The sequence below is a fragment of the Hemitrygon akajei genome, chromosome 29, assembly GCF_048418815.1.
Source record: "Hemitrygon akajei chromosome 29, sHemAka1.3, whole genome shotgun sequence".
In the NCBI taxonomy this organism is placed as follows: Eukaryota; Metazoa; Chordata; class Chondrichthyes; order Myliobatiformes; family Dasyatidae; genus Hemitrygon; species Hemitrygon akajei.
The window spans coordinates 32,900,671-32,913,304 of record NC_133152.1 but is presented as its reverse complement, the minus strand read 5'-3'; the positions used below and the strand labels follow the sequence as shown (position 1 = coordinate 32,913,304).

Genomic DNA, 12,634 nt, shown 5'->3' with positions numbered 1-12,634 from the left:
CCAATGCCTTGTGCTCTGGGATTTATTAATTTTAAAGTCTGATGCATTCAGAGCTATTAATTCATCGTAATCTAGACTAGGGAACAATGGTGTAGAGGTTAATTTGCTGAGGATTCAAGTTCAGAGAAATGAGCGAACAAATTTAAATTTACTTAATTATAAAAAAATTAGATTAAAAATACATTGTATTAATTACTGATGACAAAGTAATGATCTCATTGTTGTAAAAATTCATCTGCTTCACTATTAAAGAATTCCAGAGCTTTTCAGAGGGAGGGAATATGTTGCCTTCACTGGTTTGGCCATTAGGTAAACCCGGTCTTTGGGCCACATTGTTCCTTAAATGCCCCCACTTAGGTGGCCTGGTAAGACGTTCAGTTGTTTCAAGCAAGTTGAGACTGCAACCTTTTAACAAGACAGCTTACTGCCGCTTCATCAAGGGTAGTTGTGGATGGGAAATGAACGCTGGCCTTCCAGCAAAACCCTACATGTCACGGGAGGATAAATAATGAGACGTGGTGACTTGATGAAGAACTAGAAACAGCTTCGCCATTGATTCTGAGTCATAAGACCATAAAACATAAGAGGAGAATTAGGCCATTCAGCCCATTAAGTCTGAGCCCCATTCAATCACAGATGATTTATTATTCCTCTCGATCCCATTCTCCTGCCTTCTCCATGTAACCTTTGACATCTTTACTAATCTAGAAAATATCACCTGAGCTTAAATATGCCAAAGACTTGGCCTCCACAGCCACCTATGGCAATGAATTCCACAGATTCACCACTCTCTAGCTAAAGAAATTCCTCCTCATCTCCGTTCTAAATGGGCATCCCTCTATTCTGAAGCTGTGATCTCTGGTCTTAGCTTCCCTGACTATAGGAAACATTGTTTCCGCATCCACTCTGTTGAGGCCTTTCAACACTCAATAGGTTTCAATAAGATCCCCTCCTATTCTTCTGAATTCCAGTGAGTACAGGTCCAGAGCCCTCAAACGCTCCTCAAGTGATGAGCCTATCAATTCCAGAATCATTTTCGTGAACCTCCTTTGAACCCTCTCCAATGTTAACACATCCTTTCTTAGATAAAGGACCCAAAACTGCTCACAATACTCTAAGTGAGGCCTCGCCAGTGCCTTATAAAGCTTCTACATTATATCCTTTCTTTTATAATCTAGTTCTGTAGAAATGAAACCCTTCACCTTCCTCACCACCAACTCATCCTGCAAATTAACCTTTAGAGAACCCTGCAAGGGGACTCCTTTGCACCTCAGATTTTTGAATTTTCAAATGTCTTTGCATTCTGAGGATGTGCCCTGGTCCTAGACTCCTCAAAGATTGGAAACATTCTCTCCACGTCCACTCTATCTAGGCTTTCCAATATTCAATAGGTTTCAATGAGATCTCCCCCTCATTCTTCCACACTCCAGTGAGTACAGGCCCAGAGCCATCAAATACACTTGGGTCCCACCTTGCTTTCTGAGGAGTGTAACCTCAAGCAACTAAATGAAATCTCCAATTAAAATTAAACTTCTGAGTATTGGTAAGGATGAAACCAATTAATGGCTACAAATATCCAGCTGAAAAAGCACCTTCAGGGAAATCCCTGATTCCGTGCGGACAGTCTGTTAGTCTTTTGTGCGAGGGAGGGGTGGGGATTGGGGTTTGCGAGTCTTGTTTCTTTTTCTTTTTTGTGTGGGGGGGGGGGATTGATGTCTTTTCTTTCAAGAACTCCCATGGCTTTTCTGTATTTCATGGCTGTCTGGAGAAGAGAAGTATCAGAGTTGTATTGTACATGCATACTTTGACAATAAAATTAACTTTTGAAATCCACCATCCTTACCCTGTCTAACCTATATGTGACTCCAAGCAAGTCAATTGGATTGCCTCTCAACTGTATCCACAGTTCACGGACAATTAGGCATGATCAATTAAAGCTGTGAATTATATTTTCAAAAATAAAAGGAGCTATTGATTCAATGTTGGTAGCACTTGAACATAATGTCTTCAGTGCTGGGGGCATAGAGATATACAAGTTTAATCTCAATCTCATCATATTACAGAATATTCCAAGCTGCTTCACCAAGTCAGTCAATAAAGACAAAGCAGGAATGAGAGGGTTTAGGGAGGTGACCACAGGGAAGAGGTTGTGATGTAGAAAGCTCAAAGTTTCAGGTACTGATTTCCACAAACCAGCAGCAGGCTCTGTGGAATTGCTGATTCTGTGGGGTAAAGGTAGGATGGCTGTACAGGGAAGCTATCTCACAACTAGCAAAGATGTCAGTGGGGACAGAGAAAATATGGTTAGCATTAAAACATGAGAAATGTGAGCAGGAGTAGGAAATGCAGCATTATGTGCCTGTTCCTGCTTTTGATGAGAATCGTGGCTACTCATCCCCCATCCACCACCTCCCTGCCCATTCATCCGACTCCTTGATTTTACAGTTTTCTACCCTGGCCTTGACTTTGCTCAGTGATACTGTCCTCATAGCCCCCTAAGGTAGACAATTCCAAAGATCCCTCAACTCCATTTTAAAATCACTAACACCTCATTATGAAACTATCCAAATCAAAATTAGGTTTATTATCACCAACATATATCAAGAAATCTGCTGTTTTACAGCAGCAGTACAGTGCAATACATAAATATATTAAGGTCACTTAGATCAGATCTCTTCCCCATTCTGATGTTTGCGCTGAACAACAACTGAACCTCTTGACCATGTCTGCGTGCTTTTATACATTGAGCTGATGCCACATGATTGGTTTATTAGATATTTGCATTAACGAGCAGGTATACCTAATAAAGTGGCCAGTGAGTGAGTGAGTGTGTGTGTGTGTGTGTGTGTGTGTGTGTGTGTGTGTGTGTGTGTGTGTGTGTGTGTGTGTGTGTGTGTATGTAATAAATAATGCCAAGAGAGCAAAAATAGTGAGATTGTGTTCATTATTTGAGAAGAGGCTGTTACTAAAACATTGATTGTACGTCTTCAGGCTTTTGAAACTCCTATCTAAGGTTAACAATGAGAAGATCCACTATTCCTGCCAGCTGTATATTCCCTTACAAGGGGAAACATTTTCTTGGCTTTGATCTTGTCAAACCTACTCATTATCTTACATATTTCAATCAACTCCCTAAACTCCAGTGCCTATAAGCCAAAGCTGCACACACCTTCCTTCAAGTAAGGAATTAACCTAGTGAACTTTGCTGGAACTGCCTCCCAATACAAGTATATTAAATAACGAGAACAAAACTGTCTGCATTGCCCCAAGTGCAGTCTCAGTAACACCAGAATTCCCGACTCTTCATTCCCCTTACACCAAAATGCCTTCCCGAACACTTGCTGCAGCCGCAGGCTAACTTGCTGGGTTTCATTCAGATCCCTCAAAACAGCTGCATTTCTTTCTTCATTTGAAGAAGATGCTGCTTTTCGACTCTCTCCACAATAGTGGAAATTTGCCCGCACTGAACTCCATCTGCGAAGTTCGTGGACACCTGCTTGACCTTTCAATATCCCTTGCAGGCACTTTGCCCCCCTTGCCTTATTCCACAGAGCATGCTACTGGTCTGTGGAATTCCATGCCTGAAATTAGGTTGTGGTTCCTCCTGTGCTCACCTGCCTAACTCTTCCAATTCCTGCTTTACGTAAGGTGGCACAGTAACATAGTGGTTAGTATGGTACTTTACTGTGCCACTGTTTGTGATTTAATTCCTGCCACCGATCTCAGGAGTGTTTACGTTCTCCCCTTAACCATGTGTGTTTTCTCCGATTGCTCTGGTTTCCTACCACCTGTATTCCAAAGACGTGCTTGTTGGTACCGGAAGAATAGTGACTATTGTGGGCTGCCCCCAGCACATCTTCGGACTGGGTCGGTCATTGACATAAATGATGCATTTCACTGTCTGTTTCAATGTACATGTGACAATAATAATTCTAAGCTAATCTTTGCTTATTTTCTGTCTTTGTATCATTGGCAAACATGGCTACAGTGCTCTTGGTACCTTTATTGTCATTATTAACCATGTACGTTGTTAAGCATTCAGAAATGATAGCTGTGCCTTTTTCTGCTCCGTACCAAGATTCTGTCTGACTATGATCCATTTGGACTTATCCTGACTGTGCTCTGTTCGTTGGCCAATCCTCCATCCATAATACGCCATGATATCAGTTAGGGATTGGCACACAAGGTTCACAAACTCATTGTGGTACTGAAATAGTGGGCAGCACTCTCTGGTTGATGTGTGAGCAGAACTTAGTACAGGAAAAGATGTGGACTTTGGAAATCCAGATGCATTGATCTGCCGTGCTAAGTGGAGTTCTGGAGTCCGGATGCCATTTTGGATTGGAGGTAATAATGGTGTCGGTGGCAACACGATAGAAAGACTAGAGTATAGGCTGTCAGGGAATCTTCCCAAGGTGGAATTCAAATAAAAGACTGAGTGAAGAGTCAAGCATTATCTTCAGACAATATCATGAGGGAATATTAAACTTGGTCCCCAGAGTGGGGGAAGATATACAGCTCCAAATGAGATATAGTGGATTTAGCAACAGAATTCTAAGTAAGGAAAATATCTCAGCGACAGACCAACAAAGTACACAATTTGGGTGGTTTCTGGGCATCTGTCTTCTCCTATTCTTCAATTTTCAGTTAACTCATGTAGTGCAAATTGTAACAAATGCAACCTGCCCGTGAGAAATTGAGGGGAGGTGCGGAGAGGGACCAGAACTGCTATCTCCAACTCCTACTGCAGCTGAAGGGCCATTCTTAAAGCAAGACGAAGGGACATTAAGGGTGAGGTGTGGGTAAACCAAACCAGACGCGTGCTTGGCCACGGGTACGCGCAGGCAAAATAAAAAAAAAACCGCGAACACGCATCTCAACATCAAAACACAAAGGAATGAATGGAGGGGGGGGGGGTGGGTGAGGGAGTGAGTGGGGACACATCCTGGGTCGTGCCCGTCAGGTCAACCCGCATCTGCGCGCACGGGAACGCGCCTGAGGAAGAAGTGGAAGGGACAGGACCAGATAATTGTACGCAGTTTCCGAAGGGTGACTCTTCCACACATTTAAGGCAGCATCGAAGAAAGATCGTGTAGAATGATAATAGCAAAAACTAAAGAAAGCCCTTTCAGAGTGTACAGCCCACGTATTTAAATACTGCAAATATTCAACAATCCCAAATTATTCCGCTAAAATGTAACTTAATTTTTTTCCAAAGATATGCATATACGTTGTCTCTATTTAATGCATACAGTCTATTTGCAGTCTTATGATTTTGTACACATTAGCATCAATTTTAGTCATATCATTTATTACATCGAATCAACTTTCCCTTGGATTTATTTTTGGAGAAACAGCGCTTGTTCCAAAATAAAATCTTGGAAGAGGAATCTGAAAATAGAGGGGAAAAAAAACGGTAGCCGCTGTAATATTTCATTTCATTTCGGGAACTTGGTCATTGAGATTTTCCCTGAAGTGAAATAAATAGTTCTGCACGGCGATTTAGACACTGTAACCGGGGCAGGAGAGAACCCTTGGATATTTTAAAGAAATGATTTACCTCGAGAGTCTTGTGCCAGCCGAGGGACACCTACACGACCACTCAGCATCAAACCCGTCTTCCCTCATCCGGCTCCCAAATGTCAGATCCAGTATTTTTCGTTGCACAGGCAGGGGCAGTAACACGGGCGATCACCCAGCTCCCAGAGCGGCGATTCCCCCGTTGAAATCAGCACTGGGCATTCATTCCGCTCCATTCATTCCACTCACACACCAGCAGAGAAACGAAAGCACCGGGAGCAGCCCTGAAATGTGAGGTTCTCCCCCGCTCTCTCGCCCTCCTGGCAACTGTTGTCTCCTCGGCACTGACGCTGAAAGGACTGAACATTTGCAAACCCAGAGTCGACTGGAGTCATCAGTGAGGGGTGGACTCGCGATCAGGGGCGGTGAGGGTACAGGATCAGGATCAAGCCTACGCTGGAGGGAGGGGGGGGGGAGTTCTTTTCCCCTAAGTTCCGTGAAGCGCATGCCCAGGAAGCCCACCGAGCGCGCGCGCGCGCGTTCACAGAGATAGAGAGAAAGAGAGAGAGGGAGAGAGAGAGAGAGGAGGGAGAGAGACAGACAGAAACAGAGAGGGGGAGAGAGAGAGTACGACGTTTTCCCTCATAGTGTGCAATTCGCCCATGCCCAAATCTTTCTCGGGAGCATTCCAACATTTGACACAAGATGCATTCATCACGATTCCCCGCACCCGCTACCATCAAGCTGCCAGCCAAGTTCTCCGTGAACCATATACGGTGATTTGCAAACTGTTGCGGGATTTAGCTCCAGCTTGGGTGGGAAGACGTGAAGAAAATGTTTCCTCCATTGAGGATTCCTAGACACAGGGCACATATGAAACCTTTGTTCCAGGGAGTTGTCAGAATCTCAAACGGAGTACCACAGGGAAATGTTCAGAATTAGAATGAGGTTTATTATCACTGACATAGGTCGTGATTTTCTTTTGTGTCTTTATGGTAGCAGTACAGTGCAATGCATTAAAATACTATAAATTACAATCAGAAATGCGTGTGCAAATACATGAAGTAAGCAGTACAAAAAGAAAGCAAAAGTAGCGAAGAAGACTTCATGGAGTCATTGTCCTGACATTTTATAGCGGAGGAGAAGAGCTGTTCCTGTGTGTGTGTGTGTGTGTGTGTGTGTGTGTGTGTGTGTGTGTGTGTGTGTGTGTGTGTGTGTGTGTGTGTGTGTGTGTGTGTGTGTGTGTGTGTGTGTGTGTGTGTGTGTGTGTGTGTGTGTGTGTGTGTGTGGGGGGGGGGGGGGTTCCTTCAAGCTCCTATACCTCCTCTCTGATGGTAGTAATAAGCGGAGAGCATGCCCTGGTTGTTGGGAGACCACAGGACGGATGCCACCTTTTTGGAGACATCGCCTTTTAAAGAGGTCCTTGGTAGCTCATGATAGAACGAGCTGAGTTTACAACCCTCAGTGCAGTGGCCTTGTACCAGGCAGCGATGCAGCTGGTGAAAAATACTCATCATCTGTAGGACTTTGGAAGACATCACAGGAACAGGCCCTTCTGCCCACATCGTGATGCCGAACAAATTAAACTAGTAACTAACTAACACCTATTTAAACGAATCCCTTCTGCCTACATAACATTCCATTCTCTGCACAATTATGTGCCATCAAAAAGGCTTTGAAATGCCACTATCATATTTCCCTCCACCACCAACCCTGGCGCCCACCAATCTCTATGTAAAGGTTTGCGCTAAGTTTTCCTTAGAACTTACCCCTTCTCGTCTTAAATGCATGCACTCTAGTGTTAGATATACTGTACTCAATGGTGGCGTTATTAGGTACACCTGTACATCCACCTGTTAATGCAAATATCTAATCAGCCAATCATGTGGCAGCAACTCAATGCACAAAAGCATGTAGACACGGCCAATAGGTTCACTTAATTGTTCGGACCAAACATCAGAATGAGGAAAGAAATGTGATCTAAGTTACTTTGATTGTGGAATGAATGTCAGTGCCAGATGGGGTGGTTTGAGTATCTCCTGGGACACTGGTCTCCTGGGAATTTCACGGACAACAGTCTCAGAGTTCACAGAGAATGGTGCATAAAACAAAATAAAAACATCCAGTGAGTGGAAATTCTGTGGATAAAAACAGCTTGTTAAAGAGAGAGCTCAGAGGAGAATGGCCAAGCTGACAGAAAGGCAACAGTAACTCAAATAACAAACAAGAGAAAATCTGCAGGCGCTGGAACTCCAAAATAACACACACAAAATGCTAGTGGAATTCACTAGGCCAGGCATCATCTATGAGAAAGGGTAGACAGTCAACATTTTGGGCCAAGACCTTTCATCAGAACTTAGCGCAAGAAGAAATAGGTAACTTACCTCAATGACTATCGTTCAGTAGCACTTGCATCTACAGTGCTGAAGTGCTTAGAGATGTTGGCAATGAAGCACATCAACTATTGCCTGAGGAGTGACTTAGTTCTACTCCAACTTGCCTACCATCATAACAGGTTAACATCAGATGCCATTTCATTGGCTCTCCACTCAGATCAGGAACATCTAGGCAGCAAAGATGCATACATCAGGATGTTCTTCATTGACTACAGCTCTGCATTCAATACCATCATCTCCTCAAAACTAATCAATAAGCTCCAAAACCTGGGCCTCAATACCTCCTGGTGCAACTGGAGACTTGATTTCTTCATTTATAGACCCGAGTCAGTTTAGATTGGCAACAATGTCTCCTCGACAATCTCCATCAGCATAGGTGCACCACAAGGCTGTGTGCTCAGCCCCTGCTCTACTTGCTTGATACTGATGGCTGTGAGGCTAAGTATAGCTCTAATGCCCATGTTGTGGGCCAAATCAAAGGTGGTGACTAATCAGCATGCATATGAGGGAGATTGAATATCTGACTGATTGATGCCACACCCAATAATTTATCTCACTGAATGTCAGCAAAACTAAGGAGCTGATTATTGACTACAGGAGAGAGTCAGTAACTTTAAATTCCTCGGTATTATCACCTCAGAAGATCTATCCTGGCTCCAGCATGTAACTGCCATTACAAAGAAGGCACGGCAGCGCCTCTACTTTCTTCAAAGTTTGCGCAGATTTGGCGTGTCATCTAAAACTTTGGCAAACTTCTAGAGATGCGTTGTGGACAGTATACTGACTGGTTGCATCACAGCCTGGTATGGGAACACCAATACCTTTGAATGAAAAAAAAACAAAAAAAGTAGTGGATACAGCCCAGTACATCACAGGTAAATCCCTCCCTACCGTTGAGCACATCTACATGGAGCACTGTTGCAGGAAAGCAGCATCCATGATCAGGGATTTATTTATTTATTTATATGACTAATATTTTCTTTTCTTTTTGTATTTGCACAGTTTGTTGTCTTTTATAGTTGGTTGTTTGTCTGTTTCTGCCATGTGAGCCTTTTCCGAAGGGCCTGTTTTGTGCTGTACTTTTCTATGACTCTATATTGAACTGAGGTCTTGGATGACCTCTGGGCAAGAAAGGTTTGGAGCAAGCCCATTGCCTTCAGTTCAAGCTAATGTTTACCTCTTCAGTCACTGCTCCAAAAGCAGATTATTTGGCCATTATCACCTTATGTTTTGGGATCTGAGCCAATTCCTACCTGTGTTTCTTCTATTCTAATTTCTAAATGGCAGGAAAGTGATTTGAGAAGCCAACTATTATCTTCCATTGAACAGAAAGTAAGCAGATACACCAAAAGAAATATTTTTTCACTGATGCTTAGCTTCCTTCTCAAACAGACATTGCACTTTTATAAAAGTACATGAACGAACTCTGTTTTAGCTTGAGGTTCTGGTCTGATTTTGCTGCTGACTCACTTCAGCTGAGTTACCGCTTCATGTTGGCTGAGATGTGTTTGCTAAATGGCTCACGTACCATATTATGGTACGTAATTGATGCTGGTTGTTCAAAGGCACCAAGTGACCAGTCAGCCACAAGAGAGAAGGGGCAGATTATCTGCAATTTACATCCTTGAGAATTTATTCTCTCCAACGCAATACAGGGTTTGTAATATGTGATTGTAATACAGGACCAGCTCAAAGAGACAACAAAAGAACTCCTGGCCTTAACGTCCTAGACTGAAGCGATTCATAACAATCAAGTCATCTTGGCCACCAGTTATTACCTTACTTTGCACACCCATGCCTTATGAAGGTAAACAGTCTGCAGGGAAAGCTGCTGGTAAATTGTAATAAAGATAAATAAAAGATATTTGTGTGTGACACACGAATAAAATGCAGGTCAGGCAGCACCAATGGAGGGGAATAAATGGTTGACTTTTCAGGCTGACATGCTACATCAAGACTGGACTTGATTTGTGTGTGTGTGTGTTGGGGGGTGGAGGAGGGGGAATGCCCACACTACGTAAGTGTTTGTTAATCTTGTCACTAATAGCAACTTCAACATAATGTGTTTTCAATGATCTACTGGCAGAATTGGAAGATACCGCTGCAGGGTAAAGATTTAAAGGCTAGGAACGCTTAGCAAGCTCATTAACATCTGTATAGAGGAAAGGCAGGTGGCGACGTACCTCTTCAACAGAAATTTTTCTGTCCTTATTTTGCAGAATCATACTCACTTTAGTCAGATATTATGACATGGAAGGTCGCATAAACGTACAGTACATAGAACATAGAACACAGAAAGTAGGACATAAAACAGTACAGGCCCTTCAGCCCATGATGTTGTGCTGACTTTTTAACCTACTCCAAGACCAATCTATCCCTTCCTTATGCATGGTCCTCCATTTTCTTTCACCTATTTGTCTTTTAAATATTCCTAAAATATCTGCTCCACCATCAAGGTCAGCAGTGTGCTCCATGCACTTACTACTCTCTGAGGGAAAAACCTACCTCTGACATTCCCTCAATACCTCACCTCCAATTACTAAAACAGTAAGTCCTCTTGTATTAGCCATTGACACCCTGGGAAAATAACAATCCTTTGTGGTGATCTAAGCTGCCGAACCATTCCAGATATTCTTTTGGCCGTGCTCACTTCTCGCTGCTGCCACCAGGAAGGAGATACAGGAGCCTTAGGTTCAGGAACAGTTATTACCCCTCAACCTTCAGCATCTTGAACCGGAGGGGGTAACTTCACTCAACTTAACGTGCCTCAACCCTAAACTGCTCGCACAACCTATGGACTTACTTTCAAGGACTCTACAACTCACATTCTCTATATTTTTTGATAATTTATTTAGATTAATAGAAAAGTACAACACAGAAGCAGGCCCATCGACCATCTAATCAGTGCTGAACCATTTAAGCTGCCTAATTATTTATTATTATTATTTTGTTTGATTTTTTTTCCTTTTGTATTTGCAGTTTGTTTTTTGCACATTGGTTGTTTCTCTGTCTTTGTTGCATGTGGATTTTCATTGATTCTACTGTGTTTCTTTGTATTTACTATGAATACCAACAAGAAAATGAATACGTACCTTGATAATGTATATCTTTGATCTTTGAACTTATTGTAGATACAATGCATTGTCACATTCAGAATGCAGCTCTATCCCACTGTCTCAGTTCTAGCTCCATACTGCTCTGTATGAATGCTCCTTTCAAAAAGATTGTTATCATTCAAGAAGCTGAAATTAAACTAGCCAAGATCGTTTCATATACAGAAATATGCAAAAGTCTAAAGCACGTATATATCACTAGGGTGCCTAAGAGTTGCACAGTACTGTATTTGTCAATGTAGAGTGAAGAGTGAGTTTGTAAATCTGACGGGAGCAAACAATGTTGGGAACAGCTAGGGTGAACCACTGCAGGGGGGGTGTGGGACAGGTGGGAGGGAATAAGTGCTGGGGTGGGGGTGGCACGGCTGCAGACACACCCAGCCCTGAAACACCAGGCTAGGTTATTTGATTGCAAACAATTGTTTTATTGATCAACTGTCTCTCTGCTGCTTCCCACTCTCTCCCCTCTCCCTTCCCCTTTCCCCAACCATGATTCCCCTCTCTGTGCCCCTTTCACACACTCAGTCCACAATAGAGAACCCATATCAGAATCAGGGTTATCGTCACTCACGCGTATCACAAAATTTGTTTGTTTTTTTGCAGTGGCAGTACAGTGCAATGCATAAAATTACTACAGTACTGTTCAAATGTCCTGGGCAACCTAGTTATATATATATATATATATATATATATATATATATATATATATGTGCCTAAGATTTTTGTACACTACTGTAGATCCCTCACAACCAATGATTACTGTTTTATTACACTAATATTTGAAGTCATGATCTTGCAATAGCAAGCTATTGTTCAATTCTTTATATAGCCTGTAAAATTCAATTCACTCAATGTAAGATGGAACTTTTAGCAAAATGGCAGCTTTCTAATATATTCTTTTCTTTTCAAATCTTTTTATTATTATTATTATTATTATCCAAAATAACTAGAGTACATTGAAGTAAGTAACACTTACAATGTCTCGAAAGGGAAAAATAACAATATTAAGGATCGAAAAATACGGTGACACAAAAAAAAAGAAAAGAAAAAAAACCTCTACTAAAGCAAGAAAAAGGTGAGAAAAAAGAAGAACCCATTCAACCCCGGAGCCATGCGTCATACAAAAAGCTTCTAAAGATAAACATCAAACTGCCAGCAAAAAAAAATTATACCAAAATTTACAATTAGATCGTCTAATACATTTTTAACATTGGGGACCACACTAATATTTGGAAAGCTATACACTGGGAGTAAATGTAGAAAATTCAGAAGAAAATTGGTGGAGAGCACAAACTTTTCAATGTTGGACCAATGAAAATTATAATTCACTTCACCAGATCATTTACATCATCCTAATGAGTCTCTGCAAACGATAAAAATTCTCAGGGCATCATATATTCTCCTGGGGATCTCCTGTACATGATATCACAGTTATGGAGCATCCAGTATATTGTAATACATTCCTAAGAAACTCTTCACCACCTTCATAAGGTCCTGGACATTTTTGTACATTTTTAAACCTTCTTGGGGACCTGTGTGTGTATTACTTTACTTATGAGACCTTCTGCATGTATCAACACATTCTTAAGAAGCCCCTTACAAGCT

General features: G+C 42.0%; 1 protein-coding gene across 3 annotated transcripts in view; it reads right to left on the bottom strand.

Moving 5' to 3' along the window:
- gpr153 (G protein-coupled receptor 153) overlaps positions 1-5,971 on the bottom strand; it is a 107,257-nt gene extending 101,286 nt beyond the window's left edge. For all 3 annotated transcript variants that reach the window (XM_073032132.1, XM_073032131.1, XM_073032136.1), the window contains exon 1: positions 5,561-5,971. The gene's annotated coding sequence lies outside the window, so the exon portion shown is untranslated. The remainder of the gene's footprint in view (positions 1-5,560) is intronic.
- Between the last annotated feature and the right edge of the window lie 6,663 nt (positions 5,972-12,634).